The sequence below is a fragment of the Papaver somniferum genome, unplaced genomic scaffold (assembly GCF_003573695.1).
Source record: "Papaver somniferum cultivar HN1 unplaced genomic scaffold, ASM357369v1 unplaced-scaffold_135, whole genome shotgun sequence".
In the NCBI taxonomy this organism is placed as follows: Eukaryota; Viridiplantae; Streptophyta; class Magnoliopsida; order Ranunculales; family Papaveraceae; genus Papaver; species Papaver somniferum.
Window position 1 is genome coordinate 7,473,774 of NW_020622713.1, and position 6,571 is coordinate 7,480,344.

Here is a 6,571-nt window from a genome sequence, read left to right on the forward strand (position 1 = left end):
CGTAAGGCCCCTAACCGGCCCTAACCTTGCCAACAGAGAGCTAGCGCTATGTAAATCTCCCGTTTCCAAGTCCCATACGACTAGCCTTAAGGAAGAAAATCTCAAAAACTGCCTTCCGAACTTCGACCTGATTCAACGTACGCTAGATCGCAGCTAAGGAGAATTCCCAAAATCTTAACCTAAAACAACGGTACTGATTTTTTCCTCTGCATCTTTTTCACTATTCATGAATGTTTTAGCCTTTTCTTTCTTCATGTTTCCTTGATCTCTAAATTTCAAGGGTTTTAGTTCATTGCACAATTTTGAGTTTGTTTCTGTCAGCCAGTAATACAAATTTTTGATAATGTCCTTGCAGGGACCATGGAGACCGAGATCCAGGTTGATCATAGTGAAACTTTATTCAAGTTATATACACTCAAACCAGTTCTTATTATTGCTGATCAGGTTGAGAAACTTTTAGAGCCATTAACATATCCCGAGAACTCATATTCTGGGATATGCTTCCACAATATAAGCTTTGGAGTTGATGCTGCTCATGCCGCAGAACCCATCTTAATATCTCTGAGGGAACGATTGACGGAAGTTATCCTATCAAATATTGTTGCCGGAAGGTCAGCATCAGAAGCCATGGAAGTAATGGAGATATTCTCATTGGCACTGGAAGGATGTAGCTTGAAGCATTTGGATCTCTCAAACAATCCTTTGGGGGAGAAGGGTGTTAGGGCCTTTAGTGCGCTTCTGAAATCTCAGAGTAACCTGGAAGAGCTATATTTGATGAATGATGATATCACCGAGGAAGCTGCAAAAGCAGTAACTGAGCTAATTCCGTCATCAGAAAAGCTTAAAGTTCTTCATTTTTATTTCAATAAGACTGGGGATGAAGGAGCTGTTTTTATCTCCAATATTGTCGAAGCTTCTCCTTCTTTGGAGGATTTCTGCTGTGCTACCTCGTGGATAGGTTCCAAAGGAGGAGTTGCCCTTATAGAGGCGTTAGGAAAGTGTCGTAATCTAAAAAAACTTGATCTTTCGGACAACATGTTTGGCAAGGAAGCTGGTGAACTTCTCGCTACAGCTCTTCTTTCTAATGCTGGTCTTACTGAGGTTCACCTGGCTCACGTAAGTCTACAAGCAGATGTGCCCCGTCACTCGAAGTCTTAGATATGTCTATGAACGGCATCACTCCAGTAGCTGCCGTTGTTTTATCTAAGTGTGTAGCTTCCAAACAGTTTCTTACTAAACTAAACTTGTCAGGGAATAGACTGACGGATACAGGTGCATTTTTCATTGGCGATGCACTTGCAGATGGACAGGACCAGTTGACGGAAGTCGATATGTCCGGAAATTTCATTAGAAAGGACGGGGCGACGTGTTTGGCCCGAGCAGTAGCTGGTAAGCCTAGATTTGGTTTGTTGAATATCAATGACAATTGCATATCTGAAGAAGGCATTAATGATGTGAAAGTAATATTTTGGGGGTCCCCTTCTATGCTTGGTCCGCTGGATGAGAATGATCCAAATGGAGAAGATGATGAGTGGGACGAGGATTTTTAGAGACGTTGAACAAGGGTTTTGATTGTGAACTGCTCATGCCAATTTCTGTCTATGGTCCGTGTGTATTTTTGTGTGGGTGTGCCGGTTCGACTTCGGCGGAAGTTATAATCGTGTGTCCAACTCTATCTGTACTTGGATAACAACCATTGTTGCAACAATCACAGGGTTCACCTTACATTCTGTGGTCCCTGATATTTTATCCTCATCACTGTGGCAGTACTAACTGATGCATTGCTGTTAAGACCTCTCACCACAGCCGCGCAATTACCTGTAACATCCGCTTTCCCAACGCAAATTCAAAACCCCAAACCCGGCGTATTACATTGGAACGATTTTTTGGCACCATGGTTTTTTTGGGACCATGATTTTATTAGGCCACCTTCCCTATAATGATAAGGGGTGTCCTAAAACGTTGAAATGACTAACCTACCCTTAACCTAATTTAATTTAAAACCAACCTAATAACCACCTATATATATATATAACCACCACCTCCGATTATCACCACCACCAACCACCAACCACCGATTACGACCACCACTGCCCACCATCGTCGATTACCACCACCTCTGATTATCACCACCACCAACCACCGATTACCACCACCTCCTCCTCCCACCACCACCACCGCCTATTTAAGAAATGTAACAACATCAACGGAATCACAATTAAGTTCTGTTACATGATAATTTTATTGAGTATAAAAGACGACAGCCGCAGCCTGATTCTGCCATGGGACCACTCCGGAGGTATTTTCCAGCAAACGCTTCACTTTAATTTGATTTTGATTGCTTCAATCGAATAGAAATCATCAAAATAGGGTTTTAGTAGGAGTTACAGAGCCATGTTCGGTTAGGCCGATTTTCCAAAAATAGGGTTTTACTAACCGAACTTCTTGAAAATGAAGAACACGAAGAACAATTCGGTGCTATTGGATTTAAAACTAAGTCACCGAACTCTCTGTTCGGTTGTTTCGCAAAAAATTTTAAAACTACAAAGTAACCGAACTCCACCCTTAGAACCGAAAAAAAAATCCAGTCCAACCGAACTGTGTTGTTGTGGCCACTATTTTGAGTTCCAAAATAACCGAACTTAGCCAATTTTTTCGCAAAAAATTTTAAAACTACAAAGTAATCGAACTTAGCCAATAGAGTTCTGTTGATTCGTAAGAAATACTTTTAACCGAACTCCTTGTATTAGAACAACAGAAGTCCATAAGTTCGGTTCCTTCGCAAAATAAGGATATCACCGAACTTTCGTAGTAACCGAACGTTTGCCTAATTGCATATATGCATATATAAGCCCAGTTCGGTTGATTCGCAAAATATGTTGAAGTTTGCGAACCAACCGAACTTCTAACACTAGGTTACTTTTAACCTGCAGTTCGGTTGGAAACTTGGTTGCGTTGAAGTTTGCGAACTAACCGAACACACAAGATGTACCCAAATAAATTGTTAAGTTGAAAGTTCTGTTACCTACCATTTTATCCTAGGTAACCGAATATTACACTGTACGACCAAAACCTCCATTAACGAGCGAGTTCGGTAACCTGCGTGTTTGGAAAACGTAACCGAACTACACTTTCAGGTGTGTCCGGTTACATGTTCTTGACATATGGTAACCGAACTGACCCAAATCTACATAAAAAATTTCATTTTTTTGAAAGTTTGGAGCAATTCAACCAACATTATCTAAGTTTGAAACACACTGGGCACCCAAATACCCTTCCTCTGGTTGTGGTTGGTAAAATCCATCGTTTTTCATGTTTTCCTTTTTCATCTTCTCTAACTTTACTCTCTCAATACTTCTACTTCTTTAAAAAAAACCATCTGATTTTTTAATCTCACTAATTATCTTTAACTTAATCATCTCACTAATCATTACACTAACTATTATTAACACTAACTAATCATCACCCAAAATTAATCAGGAGGGTAATTTAGGTACTAATATAAATATCCAGATAAGGGGTGACCTATATTTACTTCTAATGTCTTTACCCAAAATAAAACCATGGTCCCCAAAAAATCGTTCTTACATCGGTATCATAGTCTACACTTGGCTAACCCAGCCCAAGCCCAAAAAACTTTTTTTTTTTTTTGGAGTGCCAAACTTTTTATTTTTGTCTATTTAAGTGATGATGAATGTTGACTTCTCGTCGGGGACGGAGCCAGAAAAGGCTAATTTAGAAACAATTTATTTTTTGACTTCATAAATAATTTTTTTTCTAATAACAATAACTTCAAAGAATTTTTGAAGAATTGACGAAAAACAAGTGGGACGAGGTCATCCTTGAGCTATACTTAGCTCTGTCCTTACTTCTTATCTATGTGGAAGGTAAGACTTAAAGAGAGGACGTTTTGGTTTTCTAAACCTAACTCGAAATGAAGGGTTTTATAGTACGAACTGTTATAGAGTTTAGAGTTTAGTTTAGTCCCATACCGATATACGGATGACAGTGGTTTGATATATAGTAGAGTTTAGTTTAGCCCCATGCGGGTGATAGTTGTTTGATAAAATTTGCTAATATTAGTTTGCTATTTACCAACTCCCTCCCTTCCTTTCTAAGGAATTGGATTGATTTTTTTTTTTTTGGTCAGAAAAAAGGTTGGTTTCTTTAAATGGAAAGTCAAATATTTCTCCTCCTTTAAAACATTAAGTTATATAAGCTGTCACGTCGCACGTTGAATGTGACATCCTTTTCAAATTAAATGAGATAAAAGCTTTGAACTAGAGCAATTCTGGAGATGACAAGTGTCGGGACTCTATTTGTCGGAGCATTAAAATTTGAATTACATTCCGTTTACACCTTGTATTTAACTGGCCGTTTTTAACATCGTTAGTAAAAACGTGGGTATACAACACTTATGAGAGGATTTACAGCTAAATAATAACCTACACTTGGTTTACACCAAAAACTTAACTGTACGTTACTGACGTCCGTTAAGTGTACAGTACATCCGTGAAGAAATCTAAGGCTTTCCTGCTGCCATACTTTTCTTCTCCGACAATACCCATGAGATGATTGAGATCGAGAAATAGGAAGCCCTAGCGATGGCGGAAGAATAATCATCACCCTCTGTTATTCTTCAGTTTGTTCCAATCCTAGGTGTTGTTCATGACGGGTTTTGGAGGATCGATTAATCTCCGACCTCAATCACTGGTATAAAGTAAATTTTTAAGCAGTTCTCTCTTTTTTCGTTATGATGATATGTATTTTTCGTTTCTGGAATCATTATTCACAGAATTTTCATGAAATTTATCGTATTTGCTTAGTTAGATTTTGGGGTTTGTGTTTGTTGTTATACAACTTTTGAAAATTATGAAGTGATTATCATGGAAGAGCAAGAATACGATGTTGGAGTCCCTGATTTGTGTGGTTGTCATGGAGTCGGAGATGGGTTTGTGCGATTTGGAGTCTGCCAAGGGTTTGAGGAGAACACACTCAACTTGCCGCGGTAACATCAGATCATGCACACAAAGTGTTTGAGGATGGCATTTTTTTTGTCTTTTGTTATTTTGAACTCATCTAACTTCTGAGTTTCTCTTTCCAGTCATTCATGCATCTCTTAATCCAGTCATTGGCAGAGCTGTAGCATCAAGGTATAAATACTTTAATCTGAAGATAATTTTTATCTTCGATCTTGGTGGTGATACATTTGAAAATATCTTTGAGCTGAACGCTATGTGGATGAAGTCATGAAGATTATATCACTTTTTTCTGAAACCAAGTAGTAGCTGGATCATGGGTTTCAAGTTTCTCCATATATTAAAGGTAATGGGATTGCTCAATGTCTGTTCTTTCATGTGTGTCCTGTGTTTGAACTCAAATGTAAATGTCTATAGAAGATTCAACTAAAATGAGGTAAAATCTGCAGGCCTAACAACTTCACTAAAATTAAATCTCTTATATGTTTTCCTAAAGTATTTTTACCCCCACAAAGAAGACAGAACTGCTTCACTATAACACGCACCAGACTCCGTTCGACAATTTGAATGGTAAGCTTGAAGATTTTTATAAAAGGTACAATATGTAGAGTATTTCATAATTTAAGTTTAATTTTTGAAGTGTGGTCTCCTTATGGATAGACCCTGCAACCCCTTTTTATGAATATGCTTTGCCATTTATATATTTTGTTTTCTTCGAAAAAGATGTTCTAATATAACTATATAAGTTACGAGTTAAGAGGTTTTACTTAAGTTTGGGTTCTGATTGAGGGACAAGTTAGCCATGAGGTTTCCAGTACTTAGAAGGACTGCTGCTAGATAAATTTGTAACGCTAATATTTAAGACCACAATTGTTTTAATAACTAATAATGATAGTAAAACTCATTAGTATGATCATTTCCGTCTACAGTATATGGTTGGTATTTTTTTCCAATTTTTGGGTATAGTTTGGTATTTGTGAAAATGGAATGTTGATATTCGAGAACCTAATTGAAGGGATCCATTTTGTGAAGGTATTTTACGATGCACATTATGATTTATATTAAGTTTTTTGCCTTATTTTTCTTTTTATCATCAGTAAGTTGCTCCTTCACTTCTATCCTTTTTCCTAACTGGGATTAACAACAATTCCATGGAAGGAATTGTTCAAGTTACTAGAACCTTAGGTCGCCATACGTGCTTTGGTAATGTTGACTGTTTATGAGATATTCATTGTGGCTGTTTTGCAGGTTTATAGCTTCTGGATGCATTTTTGTGCTTGAACCCCATTTTCCGAAAGTACTCTAAAATATGGACTTCGGAATTCATGGACTGATTCACGATCTACACTAGCTGGTCATTGTAGGCAGCAACACCATCAAGGAAAATACGGAAGAAAGTACGATATGTCCTTGAAATTTTGTGTGACAGCCGAAACAGGTGTTGTCCAGGTGTCTTCCTGCAGAGTTTAACCCATTTTCTAAAAATCTTTCGAAATATATATCCTATAGATTATGCACTTGAAGCTAAATACCAGCTTGAGGAAATAGAAAAGGTAAAAACACTTTGTTTTAGCAAGGTCACTCAAAAAAAC

The 6,571-nt window shown here is 37.8% G+C and overlaps 1 pseudogene; it reads left to right on the forward strand.

The window, feature by feature from the left end:
• The first annotated feature begins 360 nt into the window (after positions 1-360).
• LOC113334054 lies at positions 361-1,550 on the forward strand (annotated as a pseudogene).
• Positions 1,551-6,571: the final 5,021 nt, after the last annotated feature.